Source organism: Rhipicephalus sanguineus, chromosome 4, assembly GCF_013339695.2.
Source record: "Rhipicephalus sanguineus isolate Rsan-2018 chromosome 4, BIME_Rsan_1.4, whole genome shotgun sequence".
Classification (NCBI taxonomy): Eukaryota; Metazoa; Arthropoda; class Arachnida; order Ixodida; family Ixodidae; genus Rhipicephalus; species Rhipicephalus sanguineus.
The window spans coordinates 181,297,634-181,315,681 of record NC_051179.1 but is presented as its reverse complement, the minus strand read 5'-3'; the positions used below and the strand labels follow the sequence as shown (position 1 = coordinate 181,315,681).

At 48.0% G+C, this 18,048-nt stretch overlaps 1 pseudogene; it reads left to right on the top strand.

Annotated features, from left to right (window-relative positions):
* Window positions 1–18,048, top strand: part of LOC119390946 (glucose dehydrogenase [FAD, quinone]-like) — a 110,510-nt pseudogene that overhangs the window by 68,218 nt on the left and 24,244 nt on the right.

The window sequence follows — 18,048 nt, the reverse complement described above, 5'->3', positions numbered from 1 at the left end:
GTCTCTCAAGGTGCGTTTGGGACGTGGGAAAACACAATTACGTCGTATAAATAACACAGACACGTAGACCACATGAATCAGTGAAGCAGGGAGTCCATCATTCTTTCGAATGCGACGGGGGCCTAAACAAATGACCTTGAATTGGTAAGGACAATCCGGTATTATGAATGCCGTTTGCTGTCGGTCCATGGGGTCCACAGCAATCTGTCAATATCTGGAACGAAGGTCGATGGAAGAGAACTGTACCACACCATGCAGACACTCAAGGGCGTCATCAATTCGCGGCAGAGGGTAGGCGTCTTTGTGATGATGTTGAAGTGGCAATAGCCCACACAAGAACGCCACGATCAATCTTTCTTTTTAATTAAAACCACCAGGGACGGCCAGGAACTAGAGGATGGCTCAGTAATGCCCTTCGCTAGCATCTTGTTCAACTCCCTCTGGCTGACGCTCCATTCAGACGCAGACACTCTGTAAGGGCCACGGTGAACAAGATTGGCAGCACCTGTGTGTGCAATGTTGGACAACGGACGCCTGCCCTAAAGGTCGGTCATCCGAAATCGAAAATGCCCTGGTTGGATCCGTGAATGTGTTGGAGGGCTTCAACGTGCTTAGGCGGAAGATCAGCGGCGATCATGTTTAAAATTTGACGGCTGCCCGAATTTGTTGTCGGTGGTTTGCGCAGCGTAGGAAATGGATATCTAAGTCGAAAGCTTGGACCTGTGAATCTACCAGTGCACGAAGAAGGTGGGTTACAGAAATAACTCGTGGGAGCACTTGATCTGTGAAGCGGAAACTACGAGTGGTAGGCAGGTTCTACAAGTGGTGGTGCTAGCAACCTTATACGGAACCGCAACACTATGCATAAGCAGTACGTCGGTGAGAGGTGCAGCGTAATTGTCACCGTCCGGCACAGCTGGTGAACATAAGAAATTGACAGGACGTCACAGTTTTCGAGGGCAGATGAACAAAGTTTGAGTTTGAGTTTATTCAACCACGTGACAAGTACATGAAAATACACTGTATACGTGGTTTGGTGCGAAGGAAAAAAAGCAGCATTTCACAGCTTGACTGGCCCCTTCACCCAGAAAAAAAATCAAATTACAAAGTTGCAAAAATTACAAAAATGACAGGCAGCCGAAAGCGACAATACAAATAGAACACGCATGTGGCCCATGACAGAAATAATAGAATGACAACTATAAAATACATACAAAAGATTCATAACAATGCGATGTATGAAAGATTGAAACTAAATAACCATTACAGAAATCACCCAACATTCATGAACAACACAATCAGCACATCCAATTTAACATTTCAGTTTTAGACAATATACGCAGATTATCAATTGTTAGTTTCCATTTGTTCATTACCCTTGGAAGACGGTAACGTAGTGTTTCGAATCCATAGTTAGTGCGAGGACAATGTACATGCCAAGTCTCCGCAGACTTGGCATGTAGTCGCTGCATGTCGTCGACACACGGTTGGTACCGCTAGTCACTGAGTTGTGGCACTTCCAGGCAATGCAATCATTAAGGGCAGAATTGGCAACAAGAAAATCTAGTCCAAGTATGAGGTCGTGGGGACATGTTGCAAGGACAGTAAAAAGGACGACCTCCTGACAACCGGCCACAGTAAGTTGAACTGTACACACCTCTACGACAGGAACTGTTCGCCATTCGCGACTTGCACCCCACTGGACGTGAGGAGCTTCATGCGACGACCAAAATCGACACTCATATCAGAGACGTGAGCGCCCGTGTCGATCAAAGCTTGAACAGGAGTGCCATCAACATGTACTTCAAGTGTGTTCCGGTATAGACGTAAGGGCAATAGCGCATATGTGGATAAAGCCGATAGTGCAGCTTCATCTTCTGAAGCTGCGAGCCTAGCCTTTCGTGGGGCGGTTAAATGACGGCGATGGCGAGCGGCGACGCACGGGTGAATGAGATGGACGTCTTTGAGGCGGCGATAATAGGAAAGTGCGGCCGGAGTCCTGAGGTGTGGTAAATGCTAAAGACTCAGTGCGGGTCGGCTAACGACGATTCATTGTACGGAGTGAGCTGCTGCGAGCAGGAAACGGGCTAGAAGGCCAGAGGGCCATCGGCTACGACAGTAGCGAGCGACGTGTCCTGCGCGACCACAGCGCAAGCAGATCTGCTTATCATCTGCTGTTTGCCATTCAGACGGTGTTCTGGACCAAAGAGAGTACTGACGGCGGCATGCTGTGTACAGAAGCTACGGAGGCATCAGTATGTTCATGGCGCAGACAGTGGAAAACCGACCCAGGTTAGCGATTCCTGGCAACGGCCTGGATCAAGGAGACAGCTGGGATCGATGTATCAGACAACGTCGGTTTGTTGGCAGCATGGCACGCGGCCTCGAGTTCACGTCGGACGATGCGCTTCACATCTTTAGTTGGGCGGCTGACAAGGGGTGCCCTCGCAAGACGACGTTGCAGTGGTGTTGGGTAGGCGGTGGAACTAATACGAAATGCGCCGCCTCTTCGCTTGCTCGAGGCGGCGACACTCCTCAATTAAAGCGTCGATGGTCGTTACGTTGGTAAAGATGAGCAGAAACATCATCGTCTGCGATGCGTTTCAAATAGGGCTCGGTCAAGTCAAATAGGGCTCGGTTGACGTCTGGGTACGTAAGGCCAATTGTTTCCGGGCAGCAAGCTGTTGACCAAATGGTTTGCCGAAAAGGTCGCGGAGCTCTTATTTAAGCATATCCCAGCTTGTAACTTCGTGCTCTTGGTTCTCAAACCATACGCGAGGAGTTTGTCTAGATAGGATATGACACTCGCCAGCATGCTGACGCGTTCGTAAGTACTCGTTCATCCAAAGGCCGCAGGTTCGGTCCTTACCAGCGGCAAGTTGTCTTTTCGTCCACTTACTTTAATCACATCTATGTCACAATTGTTACAATGTACTTAAAACAATACAATTACAGTCCTCTATACCTTCCTTGGCTTCAGTATCTGCTGGTTTTATTATGGTGTTTCAAACAAAGAAGCTAGCCCTAAAAAATTCCCTTCCTTCATTCGTACATACTGAGCCACTTGGCCACTCCAACGTTGTTTTCAGCACTTAGGGTACTGAGATCACGGGGTTGCGTTAAAGTGATGTACTGGGTTGTCGTTGTTGTTGCCGATGTAGCTGGCGAAGGCGCGTATTCACGCGATGCCATGGTTGTAGCCTTAAGGAGGCGCCCACTGCGGAGCTCCTAGTAAAAAAAATTGGCCGCGTATCTGCGTGCTTCGCTGCAAATGTCGTCTAAAGACGATAGAAGAGGCGCTGCGTGAGATATGAACGCCATATGGCAATACGTCGGGAAACGTGAATGCTCTGTTGCGGGCTGGTAGTCCCGGCGCAGCAGCAGGCGAAGACCGGCGGTGACCAACGCGACCGGCGGGGACGCCAGCCAGCCCGAACACGCGGTTTGGCGCGAAGCGCCGAAGCAGAAGAACCGTCCGCACTCAACGAGTACTCTCCACACACTTTTATATTCACGTCGCCTGGGTAAAGCAGGAATGCCAGAGCGGCGCCCCTGGCACTCGTAACAGTGCAATACTGAACTGAAACCGAAACACACACTGAGCTCGCGCAGAGGGCACGGAGGAAGCCAATTTTCGGCGCAGTCGCATTTTCCGCGCGCTTAAGAAACTAGGTCTCTAGAATTACGTATCTATGTATTTTCTGCTATTAAAGGAACACACCACATATACTACCTATGATGTTTGCGCCTCAGATATGCGTAATGTTTGCTTTTGATCAACCATGTACACAAGTATGACCTAGTGAGCCGTTCACGATGGCTGGCCCTTGTGCAAGTGGTGTTCAACTTTGGCCGAGTGGCTGAATCGAGGGACATGCCGACAAACAGAAAGACAGACCAAATTTCTGCGTTTAAGTTCCCCAAGAAAGACTATCGTCTTCAAAACTTACCCCTCTGCTCCACCAAAAATGTACGTGGAAGCTATGATATGTTACGCGAACAGCGATGATTCAGTAGCAAACGACGCGCACAGCTCGCCAAGAACGTCGACTTCCTCATCTTTCTCCCACACGCCTTTCAAGTATATCCCTTGTGCAGTGTTATCGTCGGTCAAAACCACACACACAATATTACATGTCTTAAGGGTACTCCTCCCACTACATGACATTCATATAGCGTTTTTTTCCGAAGCTGTTTCACGCAATGGCATTACTCTGTGTAGAACATCTGCTTGCCACGCAGAAGCCTGGGGGGATTCTCGCTGAGAACGAAGGTTTTATTATTTATTTTATTTGCATCCCTCTCAATTTTGCGCTCACGGAAAACGCTGATTGCTTTCGCTGCAAGCCCGAACGCCGACCCGTAATTTCCGCGAAGCGAGCACTTATTCGCAGCACACTTTAACCCACTCTCGTAGCTTAGGCGGTGAAGCCGCTCGGGGACGCGGGTTCAATTCCCGGCTGTGGACCCGTGGTGCAAGAACGTTAAAAGACCCCACGTCGCCCAATCGGATCAAGAAAGACCTTTTTCGTTTGAGAAGATAGCTGAGGAGAGGCTTCCTTAGTCCTGGATGCCTTGAGCTCGGACAGTGCCATGGGCCCTCGTGACCACCTTAGCTAATCCTCGAGCCTAAAGCTGGCCAAGACTCCCTCCCAAACCTCGAGTGATCCACTTCGAAGGAATATATCCTGTGGCTTTGGTATGTAAAGCCAAAGAACGCACTTGTAGCCTAGCCTGGAGGCTGTCAGTGCATGCAACAGTAGCGTTAGTCGTCGTTTAAAGTGCAAAACAACAGAGGTAGACCGAGCCAGGGTCGATACAAGTGTTGGTGCCCTTCCTCCTTTCGCCTGCGCCGTGCCTTCTGGAGATGCATATCTACACAGAAGACAGGAGGTAGCCTGGCGACGAAGGATGTAACCACGTGCCAACCTTTTCTACTTCAACTAATTAGGTCAATTATTAAGCGGATGTTTTTTTTTTCATTTAGCGATATCCTCAGCATTACGTCAGCGTTTATCGATCACCTTGGGAAATAAGTTAAAATCTTATGTCGGCGTCAGAGGATGCTCTCTTCAGTCACAGATCGATCAGTCTGTATTCAACTCGCACTTGATGTGCCTGTGGGTACATTTTTGCTTCAGTAGCGCTTGCGAGAATGGAACTTCCATTCGACAAGTACAGAAAACCTCGGCATATGAGCAATTTTGTGTATTCACTTTGGTACTTTAACGTAAGAAGAAAGCAGAGATGCTTAACTTCCGCAGTCACTTAAGGCCAAATCGCAAAGTAGGTCTAATTAACATTTCGAGGCATCCGTCGCTTACTGCAGGCTACCACGGCTACGGCGGGGAGCTCACCGTCAGTTCCACAAAGTTTCAGACGCCAGCGCTGCACGCTTTCCTCAAGGCTGGCAAGGAGCTGGGCTACGAAGTCAATGACCACAACGGAGCTCGGCAGACAGGTGAGCGACGAGAAAGCAATCAAGGTTTTAATATCGCTTACTTTTTATATTTGTTTCTTTAGCTTATTTGTGCGATCTAAGTTTTTGAAGCTCGATCATAGAATTTTCACGGTTTCTTCAAAGCACGCCCTAAAAAAACGCTTCATTGAACTTTGTCAATCACTTGCGTACAGAGAGGCTAGTGAGTCATTCAACTGCGACCAAGCACTTCTATTGCGATCAAATGCACTTGAGTTCATCTTTTTCGTTTTTTTGCATTGGTGCAATAGTCGTGCAAGCCACACACCCCCTCTGGGCTGTCATGGGCTGTCGACTACTACTAACTAACTAACTAACTAACTAACTACTACTAACTAACTAACTACTAACTAACTATACTAACTAACTAACTAACACTAAAACTAACTAACTAACTAACTAACTAACTAACTAACTAACTAACTAAACTAACTAACTAACTAACTAACTAACTAACTGACTAACTAACTAACTAACTAACTAAATAATTTTGCAGTTGGGAAAAAGTTGACCAACATACCGCAACGTTACAAGCTGAGCACTGATTCGCAGCTTTTATTTTTTATTGTGAGGAGAGTTGAGTGCACGAACTAGGTTTGCGTCTTGCCCGTCAATGCGTCCCCATTGAACGATGAAGTAAACTGCGGCATCGACGAGAGACGTCGATGACCTTTCATCGTCGTTAGAGGAACTCGTCAAGTCAGAGAGCGAGGGAAAAATATATTTTTTATCCGCGGCTTGACAGGGACTTGTCAGTCCGACAATATTCCTTAGGGAGTAGAGCACGCCGAAAAGGAGCCGCCGCTCTTTTTTTCTACCTATAGGGAAGCAATACATTTTACTAGCACTAACAGTTGAAAAAAAATAATAAGCTAATTACAAATACAACTTAAGGCAACAGTCAAGAATATCACTAGAGCTACCTGGTGTTCAATACCCCACCATCTGAATTATTTGTAAACATTCTTTTGTTCGCGGTAGTTCGGCATTCCTGTGTATAATTCTTTCTCTCAGAGACCACGCAGGATAAAAGAAAGATGAAATCATAGGGTACATGTTTTGTTTCTTCTTGTCACATGAAGTACATGATCTTGCATGGCGTTAATTTCAATGCCCTTTGCCAATGTTCGTCACAGATCAGTCCAAAAGAATAAAGCATCATCAGCAGAGAATGCAAGAATGATAAAGAGTTTTGGGCTGTGACACAATCTGCAGCTTATGCACCGGTAGACAAATTATCTTTTGTTCTTCGATACGTATCTCACAGGAAGATACTGCGTATGCTTTAAAGAAAGCCTCTGTTTCGGAGACACACATTTTTAAAGCATTTTAGTACGTGGTGAAATTGACTGCACCATGTGGCTGCATATGTTGGATCGTAGATCTCAGCAACAATGCTGGGAAATTACTGCAAGGAGACATGCAGCACACAGAGTCGAGACCTGTGTGTCTGTGCGTGCATTTTCGGAGCCCAGAACGAAGTGGAATGAAGTTCTGCGAGTGCGCTTTATGCAAACGTGTCCCTTCTTGCGTACCGGCTAATAACTCATTTCTTTTGCGAATATGAAGTTATGCTGATGATAAACGCTTTCATAATGATGCCCCTACACCGTGATAAAAAGTAGAGGCTGATGATCTATTTCTTACCGTCGGCATTTAGCCCTTTACCCCAACCCTCGAATCCTTGTCTCACAATTTTTGCCGATGTTTTTCTTACCAGTGTGAAATTTTTTTCGCAGGCTTCATGGCTAACCAGTTCACTGTTCGGGGAAAGAGCGGTGGTCGACGGCGAAGGCCTTCATACTACCATCTTGGAAAAAGGGACGCAAGAATCTCCACGTATCGATCTTCTCCAAGGCCACAAAGGTCAGTGGTGCATGTAAAGAAATTATTTCCTTGACGGACATATTTGAGGGCTGCACGTTAAAAGTAGCATTTTAGCCAGGTTGGTTTAGGGGTGTTACGTGCAAAAACCACGGCGTGATTTCAATGCGTGCTGTATTGCAGGAGTATAAGTTAGCTTGAGTACACAGGGTTCTTTACCCGGCACCTAAATCGAGTACATGGGTGTTTTCGCATTTCCCCTCCCTTAAAATCCGGCTTCCATGGTCAGGAATATGTCCTCGAATCGTGCCTATTGTATTCTTTTCATCTCTTTGAAACAAAACTTCTCCGCGTATGCTTGAGGAAAAATCCCATCTCAACTGTGAAGGACACAACAAGAAACAAAGTCAGAACACTGAAGAATTGCGATTCTGCATTTCTGAACATTTTTTATTTATTTGTCAATGAGTGTACTTACCTCGTACCTGTCCTGCGTGGACAATTTGCGGACAGTTATTATTCTACGTTAGCTACACCTTTTCGTGGCACCTCGAATTGTCATCTCAGATGAATCTTTGTAATATTGTGCCACTTTCTTAGGTACTACAGCATGATGTAAAGTATCAAAGTATGTGTGACAACGTCCGCAATTTGCTTAGGAGACGCCTACTATACAGCGGCTAATCTTAACTCCCGCAACCGTGGAGGGTACGAAGCTAAGAGCTCGTCAAGCGAGTCACCAGAACCGGCTAGCGGCTTGGTGCGCGCTGTCTTCCACACGCCATCGTTTGATGTTTCGTAATTGCGTCGGCGTCGTCAATGTGACTAGACGAACGCAGCTGTCATCAAGTGTTTCGATGCTTTTCTCATGATTCATACTCGGCCCTCTGTGATACTGTAGGTTACGGTGCTCAGCTGCTGGACTCCACAGGCGCGGATGGATCCCGGCCGCGGCCATTGTATTTCGATGGAGGCGAAATACGAATGCCGGTGGTCGAAATTTCCGGAGCCATCCCGTATGGCGAGCCTCGTAATCATATCGTGGTTTTGGCACGTAAAACCCGACATATTGTATTATCATTAGTATTAATGTTCAATAATATTGACGCTCTCGGCTGGTTCTTGCCCTCGGCGTCACCGTTGCCGTCGCGGCGGCTCGTATATATCTATCTATATATATATATATCTATCTACTATCTATCTATCTCTATCTATTATATATATATATATATTATATATATATATATAGCTAAAAGACTAATTCAGAAGAAATAGTTTCCGAAGCGCGCCACCGGGGATTCGAACCTGCGACCCCGCGCTCCACAGCGCGTGGCGTTACACGACTCGGCCACAGAGCGTACAGCCTTCAGCACACGAACGGCGAGCTATTTATAGACACAATTTACCTGCGCTGGAGGTACGCAGAGTTCGGAGGTGCTTGAGCGTGTTCTTTTTCTTTATCGCCAGCGAGATAGTACGAAGAGCGCGCTCTAAAGGTCGTCGCCCTGCTCGGTTTTCACCGAAGTTGCGATACGTGCGTGAGGGGGCTTGTCTCGTGAGGGGGCCGGTTTGTACGTCTTGTTTTTCACCGCAAACATTGCGTTTAAGTTAGAGCGCACGAAGGTAACTTCGCTCGCTGCAGCGACCGCGTTTGCGAAAGGAGTGAGTGGCTAGCTAGAAGAGCCAAAGTAGGGGCGTTCGTTTTGCGTAGTTCTTGGTATTTGCGTATCTCGCGCTTCCAAGTACCTTCATAGGGGCATTTGGTTGCGCATAGTCAACACTTGCAGCGCGCTGCTCAAACAAAGAGTATTTATGGGAGCTAACAGACAATAACGCCAAGGAAAGTATTGGCGTTATTATCAGTTCGGTCCCTGCCGGCGACATGTTATTTTTCCTTTACTTCACTTCATATTTAATTTTAAATACTACAGGAACAGTCCCTATACTTTCCTTGCCGTTATTATCTGTTAGTTCCCATAAATATTGTGTCTAACAAAGAAAAACGAGCCCTTAAGAGTCATCTGCTTTCCGTCACTCAAAGTAGTGTTACGATCGGCACCTGCGCCGAAGGGGAAGCGGCGTCCCCTGTTCTTCGGACAAGGCGTCGAAGGGCTGCTTGCCTGATGACAGCTGTTGAAGAACTTTAATTGTGCTCCCGAGACGGGAAGTGAGACGCCATGCAGTCTGACACATCAAGGTTCGACGAAACGACCGTAATGGTTTCCTATCGCCAAACATTCCTTGAGAGACAGCGGCGTCAGCGCAGATGACAACCAGTCCCGCTAATTGAGCGGTGAGGTACCACGCAGAGGCGGACCTTTTGATGCGCCCGGTTGTCCGAGCGTGTGACCATCACCCTGTGGCCTTCACATGGCAAGGAAGGACCCCCTTGGTGCCATAGGTGCAGAGTGCGGTGTCCACGCCCCAGTCAGGACGTTGACCTGGGCGGTGTGTGGGCGGGCACCCTCATTACGTGTCAGTGTGTGACGTGATTGCACCGTCCCAACTATGAGAAATTCCCCCGTCTAGGAATCTGGGGGAAAAGAGACCCTTTAGATGAGCCCCACGCGGGCTCACTCGACACGAAATCTCTATGTAACACAAGATGTTTCTCATGTAACGACGAAATGTTTTGGTCATGTCAACAATGTAAAATAAACCCCAGTTCAGTTTCCTTCAGTCTCTCTCATGTTACCTCTGCATCTTCCGCCCCAGGCTCTGGTGCTGCCAAAGGCCCGCTCCGTAAACCCGTAAGTAACAACTGTGACAGATGTTAGTTCGCCCTATCCTGTGTATACCCTGTGCGTTCGTTTCGTGCGTCCTTCTTTGTGTTGAACAGCGCATGCATAATGCCGAGCTGTGGCAGTTGTTAGTTCGCGCTCGTCCTGTGTGTCATTTTGCGTAACCTTTCTGCTTGACCAGCACGCTGCAAGTTTCGAGTTGCTTGCTCGTTCTTGGTTGACATTCCAAGGTGCTGTTAATGCATGAATTGCTTCGCCCTTGTGGTGAAACTGATTTTGTTATTATTTATTTTCTCACAATTTATTTTTGATATCGCCTGGCACGGCCTGAAAATCGTCTCGTGGCGCTCCATCATAATTTTTTTTCCTGCCTTGGACCAATGGTGATTTGCAAGGCGGAGTCGCAAGGCTGGTCTGGTAGAGTACGCGATTGTTATACAATCTCGTGCGGTTTGTACTGTAGGAAGTCGAGGGCCTCGATCTGTTTTCGGAGACACGGAAAAGTTACATATTGAAGCAAGTGATGACGAAACATTAAAAGTTACATTATTAGACAGGACATCAGTCACCATTCTGCTATAGTAATTAATTACAGCTGCTAATGGTGACGTAAATATAATGTCGATGATGATTGGCAGGCGATTTGGATCAGTTGATGTCTTTGGATAAAAGATACAAAATAATTGAATTTTTTTCTGATATTATATAATATGACATATTGTCGCGTGCTTTTGACGCTGAAAAAGGAGAAAGTCAGACTCGTAAAGACGAAGCTATAAGACAAAAAATATTTCACAAAATACCCATCAGCAAACAACTTTCTGCTTCAGGGAAGGTCAATATGTACTGATGCTTTCATAGAGGATGCACTTGGAAGCCAAAAAAAAAGTTACAGAAAATAAAGCTCTTGCTACGGCTCTGCACAAATTTTCTATTTTCTTCAGATACTCTTTACTTGGGGTGCCCTTGCGCACACGCATACTAACGGGTACCGTCAAGTGTAAGTGCTTTCTGCAAATTTTTTTTTATTTCTATATGGAAAACATGGGAAGGAAGACTACGTTAGACCCGGCTATCCTATCTTCATGACATTAGTATCGAACAAACACACAAAACACAACAAAGAACACAAGAATAAAAAATAAAAGAAACAACCAGACGCACTGTCTGGCGCTAAATAATGGGCAGGGTCTCCAATACATACAGCCTCCACTTACTCGCGCGAACACACGTCTGTCCTCATTCTAAAAAGACAGGGCGTGCCAAACACGGACACAAGAAAGAAGTCAGGACACCACAAACGCCGTTTGTGGTGTCCTGACTTCTTTCTTGTGTCCGTTGTTGCACTCCTGTCTTTTTAGAATGAATACTTCCAACTAGCTCAGCTCTCTGTTATTCTAACGTCTGTCCTGTCGCGCTTGTCCTCGTAAGTCTCTTCTTGTCCCTCTGTGTTTGCGAGAGGAAGATGAAGGATGAATGTGTTCCAACTACGCCGAATTGCAGTTTTGCTCCAATACATACAGGGTTGGTCACACTGATTACTGCGGATAGAGTCCGTACAGATAGTTTTTTTTTTTGCATATAACATGACTATCAAGTATCATCAGTGAAACAGAATACTATCCAAATGAGCAATAATATCAATTATAAACGGCTTATTAAAATATGTTTCGATTAAAAAAATTACGAAGACCGCTCACTGCGCGTCTTTGATTGTCAGGGTGTGGCCACGGTCCAAGCACATGGCTAATTGTGAGTGGTCGTCCACAGAGCCTGTTCAACCGATCACTCAGTGAACGCTATTATTCTTTGTATTGTGGTCATTCTATAATTAGATGCTCACGGGCTCACCGCGATTGTCACAGTGGTCGCACTTGGGGGCCGTTCTTCTTTTGATCTGCTCCAACAGTGAGGCGCGCATGCTGCAGCTGCTGGACATCCGGGATTCACAGATCACAGGATGGCTTGCCTGAATAAAAAATAACAGCATATCCACGTGGTGCATGATAATGAGTGGGCGAAGCGAACTCGCGCTGCAGCACGGCGATGGCATTGGCGCGAGCGTGGTCCTTCTTGATGGAAGATAGTGTGACTAGATTTTTGAGAACCACAATCTGTTGCCACACACCGCAACTATGGCAGAAACTGTTATCAAGGAAGTCCCGCTGGAAGCGCGCGTCGGCGCCTTCGGGCAGAGCACGCTGATGTGTTTTGCAGCCACTTCACGTGCTCGCACAGCCTCGGGCTCTGCCTGCCGGTACACGCGCTTTCTCGCCGCTTCACGGTCTTTCACATTTTGAAGATCCGATTCGCGCCGCAGCCGTGCAGCTTCGGCCTCTCGGGCTCGAACGGCGGGGGTCTTCGCGCCGCAGCCGGCAGCTTGTCGAGCAGCTTCGGCCTAGCGGGCTCGAACGGCGGGGTCTTCGCGCCGCAGCCGTACAGCTTGTTTGAGCAGCGTTCGGCCTCGCGGGCTCGAACGGCTGGGTCTTCTCGCCGCAACCCTGCAGCTTGTCGAGCAGCTTCGGCTCGCGGGCTCGAACGGCGGGGTCTTCTAGCCGCAGCCGTGCAGCTTGTCGAGCAGCTTCGGCTTCGCGGGCTCGAACGGCGGAATCTGCTTCGCGGCGTCGACGTGCAGCTTCGGCCTCGCGGGCTCTCACCTCAGGATTCTGTCTGCGAGCGCGCGCTGCCGCCCGCTTCCGTGCCCTCGTTCCGCAGCCTTGTCTTCATCTGGTGACTCCGAGCCTAAAGGAGAAAGCGTGCTCGTCAACGGCGTCTTCTTGTTCTACTGCATACGAGAACGCGCGCGTAAAGAAGAAGAATGCCGCACAGGCGAACACGCACGAGAGTTCACTCGTCAACGTCGTCTTCTTCTTCTACTGCATACCAGAACGCGCGCTCTCACGAGCTAGATGTGGCTACTACAACGCTACAAACGGAGGATGGACAGACCCACGGCTAAGGAGCTTCACCCCTAAAAATGGCTTTAATGAGTTGAAGAAAGAATGTCCACACGAAAAACACACGTACTCAAGTTCGTCGCACCGAGAGACACAAATAGCATCCATCAAACTCGTACAGTGCCTCTCGCGCTCACATACGCACAACCGTGCCGTCACACGAACGCGCACACACTACAAGGCACAATCTCACCACCAAGCTCGTCTCAGGCCACTGGCAGCTCATCGTGGTGCACAAGATATGTGGCGCTAGCTACCTGCTGGGGAAATAGCTAACACTCGGCCGTCCTGAAATCTTAACGTCCTCGTTAAGAGGCACTAACCAGACGAAATTGGGTTGATAAGCCCATCCTTTTTTTGACAAGGGACCTTGTTGAAGTTGCATTCAAAGCACTGTGAGATGTGCTTTCGCACGTCGTTACGCATCCGAGGGAACCCAAAAGTCGCCCGGCTTTTTGCCACAGTTTGGTCCACCAAAAATGACCAAACAGGTCATGAAATGGCACCACAACTGCCTTTCTCGGTATCACAATCTCCATTATTGTATCCTTGTCAGACAGAGTAGATGATCCACATGAGCCGACCATCCATGAGACATAATCCTTGCTTCTGTTCTTGCCTTCTCTCGAGCGATCACATTCCGGCTATTCAAGTATCCGTATAAGTTCCCTTAGTTCTTCGTCTTCTTTTGAGCGGCGACTATCTGGTCTTTCATACTACTACAGGTGAGGCACATCTCAAAGCTTCTCTCCAAAAGATCATCTATGGTATCAGTCGGACACTCGGCTGGCTTAACTGCTCATCTCATCTGTGTACTACAATGTCCATCTCCGGCACTGTCGTGCAAACCAATTCTGCTGCGTCACTGCGGAGAACTCTCGGAAATCGTTCAAAATATCCACCAGTTCTGAATGCTAGAACTCCGTCAGAAAGGGTCCAACGTTCACGTGACAGCGTCGTATCGGTTTTCGTTAAGTTGGCACAGGCGCCTATTTCGCCGTTTTCTGTCCCTGCTCAGTGTCATCCAAAATGGAGTTTGTGATCTTTCGCTCCGTAGCAATGTAGCCCCTTTACAGCGTCTCTTTGGACTACGCATTCCTCCTTGGCTCTCAGCTGCAGTCTTTGGTGGCCATCAAAAGGCTCCATAGGAGCAAACGGACCGTCACTATAATGCCAAAACCGCAGAGGACCTCCCATTCTTGCATACGTGATGTAAGCCAACTTTCTGAATGACCTTCCAACCAAAAATCGACAGATTGAGATTCATCTGCAACTACGAGGATGGGTTTGTCCTTTGCCAAAACACCATCGATTCGTAAATCGGCCTTGCATCTTCCAGCGCTTGTCGCCGCAGGCACAGTGCTGTTTCCAAAACCATGCAGGGCTGTTGTGTCGATGACGATTTCTAAGCCACATCGCACTGCTGCGGAGGCACGCAGGAGACAGCCAGAACTGGCCGTGTCAATGAGCCCAATGACAATGAACCTTCCATGCAATTTGACCTCCTTCAGCTAAACGCTTGCGGTCTTGATCTCATGTACTCGCTCTGTTACTGTGTTTGCTTCGTTGCACTGCAGTACCACGTTGCAGTGACGCTGCGTATGGTCTGTTCCGTTGCAGCGAAGACATTTCATCGGCCGTTTTGGTTGCGCACATTTTTTCGCTCTATGGTCGTACTGGCCCCAGCTGTAGCACTTTCGTTCCCACTTTTCATTAGACAGAGGGGTCGCCTGTCCTTGGTACTGTCCTCATCGACTGCTTTTCTTGCAGGAAACGCGCTCGCATTCTGAACAGTGAGCACGTGCTTCGTCGCTCGCAATTCTACAGTGATACGCTGAACGAAAAAACTCTTGCATTTCACGCTCAATCCTTTCGAATTCTTGAATGTCGTGCAGTGTCGTCGTCGTCTTCATGGCTTTTTTCGAGCAACACCGTGCTGTGCTGTCTCGAGCGTAGTCCTGTGGCTATCTCCTCACGAGTGTCCCAGAAATGCAAGTTCGCCGCCTCGTACAACCGCACTTTGGCGAGGAAATGGACCATTGAGCTTTTATTGCGCTGTCGCACGAGCTCGTGCATTTTGCGCCAGCGTTCGGCCACACGCGTTTGACTGTCAAATGTCCGCCGAAAACGCTTTTCAAAATCTCCTCGAAGTTTTGATTTCGGACTTCCTCGAACGCAGCCACTCTCTCGCCGGTCCGTTCAAACGGGACTTAGCGGTCTCGCGCATGAAAGACTCAGGCCAGCTCGTAGCGTCGCAGTCGTACGGAGATTTTCATTCCAATCCCTTGCAGAGGGTGCGTCTTCGCAACCATCGAAGCTTGGTATGTTGTTCCTGAGGTTTCACCTGGCGTTCCCGCGAACACGGAGTGTGGCGTCGTTGACGGAGCCAAGCGTTCGAGCAACGCCGCTAGGACGCGATCCTTTTCCATAAGAGCGTTCAACAGTTCGCGCACGGTAACATTAGGGACTTTTAGCTTGTACGTATACTTCTTTACGGTTATGAAGCGTGGAAACTTGGGCAAGTTGGCAGGTCATAATTCAATATATGATCAGCGCTGTGTGTTGTTACCTTCCTCTGTCCTTGTCAGTTGCGCTGTTCGTATATTCAATTCTTTACGGTACCCTGTTACGGGATACCGGATGGGATGTGCGCATGCGCGAACCTTTACGGAACGCAAACTACTCGCCGGATACGCTTTACGTTTACGGCCCTATCTCGGAAATCCACCTTCGTTCGTGGCTACTCGCGATATCCGCCTTGCGGAGACTCCAGCCGCCAAGTCAAAATAGGCCGAAGTGCGAGCGGCACTTACGACCACCTTGTTTCAGCCGGATTATCGAGGCTAGAACGACCTAGAATGCTGAATCCGTAAACGTGAGAGGCCGAAAGCCCCTGACAGGCTGGATAGGTGGCGCCATCTAGCGGGGCCCAGGTGAACCAGGCAAGCGCTAAATTGTTATTGCAGAAGCATTGAGTTCTACTTCCAATGTAAATGCCTTGCAGCGGCATAATTACGAATGAGTTGCCTTTTAATCAGTTTTGCTCTCAAAACACTAAGCGAAAACAAACGTGTCCATGACTGTGGTTGCAGGAATCGTCACAAGATGTCGACACCATCGTCCGGTAACCCGGCATTGCTTCAGAATTGTGGCGAATTGGGCCTGTTGGTTGATCATCTTAAACACTTCGCAGCGCAGGAAAAACAGACACAAAGAAAACGACACCAGACAACATACGAGCGCTAACTACCTACAATGGTTTATTGAACATCACATGCCTATATACACCGTGCTCAAACGCCGTCGCACATGCGCACACTACTTTCTTAGAAAGTACAACTCTTTATTTGAAAGGTGTACAGAGGGTGTTCTGACACATGCTGAACCCAATGAAGATATTTTTTCTGCTTCTTTAATCTCGCGAGTGAGCCTATCACTACTTTTGCGGACAACAGTAGACTGTGCGAAAAGAGGTTCACAGCCACAAGACCCGCAATGCATTGCCAACCAGCCGTCACGTGCCGTTTTCTTTACATTTTGCGCATGCTCTTTCAAACGTTCATTTAGACATCGCCATGTCTGCCCTATGTATTGTTTACCACAGGACAGCGGAATATTGTAAACAACATTCGTAGCGCAGGTAACAAATGAACCTTTGTGCTGCTTTATGCAGCCCCGTTGAACATTGCTACGCCCCTTTGCTTATACCGGAACACTGCACACGCTAAAAACCTCTCTTATGATTTTGTCGCAGCGGCAATTCAATATTAACTAAATCAAATGTATATTGAGTGCAGTTATCATCACCATTTAGTGGTTTGCGCAAACGTAAAGGTATACGTTTACGTACGTACGTAAACGTTTACGTACGGCGAGGTAAAACTTTTCTAAAACATGCGTTCCGGTAACACGGTAAGCGCAATCCGGTATTCCGGTAACACGGTAACGTTAAAAAGTATACGTACAAGATAAAAGTCCCTACCATCCCTTCGGTGGACACCCGCGGGAGAATCCACCTGACCCACAGTCTCACGCTCAGTCTCACCAGTAACACACTCCCGTTGTCGCTGTCGGCCTACACAGCGACTTCCTTGCTGTTGGTGGTGCCGCTCAGTTAGACCTAGTAATCCCGCTACTGAGAGTGTTGGAAATCCGGGACTCGCTGATCACAGATGGCTTGCTGAATAAAAAATGGCTTTCAATAGGTTGAAAAAAAAATGTTCACACAAAGGAACACACGTACTCAAGTTCTTCGCACATATAGCGTCCGTCGAACTCGCACAACTGACACTCGCGCTCACAAACACACAACCGCGCCTTCACACGAACGCGCCACGACTACTAAGGCACAATCCACCACACCACTCGTCTCAGGCCTCATCACAAGATATGTGGCGCCAGCTACCTGCTGGTGAAATAGCTAATCCATCTAAGCGTTCGCGATGCACAAGCGTGTCAAACGTTTGATCGATCGTATGATTTGGTGTATACCGTAGAAACGGATCCACTTTATACAGTAGTGAAGACCGTGTAAGTTCAACAAGCTGGGCGTGTCCTTGCAGAATTCATGAGCTGTGGCCGGAAAGAACATTCTATCTTATGGTAGGAAACGGGTCACTGCTGTCATTTGCAAATAGAACAGCACGAAGGACGGGACGAAAGACACAAAAACCACAAGACGAGTGCTGACTACCAACTGAAATTTAGTTGATGAAAGTGCCTTCTTTATAGTGTCACTGTCACCACCCGACAACCGCCCCCACTCACGAAACCAGTCATGCACCAATCATGAACGCTATCTCTTAAAGGGGTACTGACACAAAAATTTTGGCCTCGCGTTTTTTTGCTGCAAAGTGTTGCTGGGGCCTGTTAGTCATAACACGGCACATCGTTTGCTGCAGCGCGCGACAGATAATTAATTACAGGCTCCTCATTACCGACCAGTGTCAGTTTCGGTTTCAAAAACGACAAGCCTCCGGGTGCAACTATCACCACCTAGCGGCTGCAGCGCTCGGTCACGTCAGCACACAGAAGTGTGACGCACTTC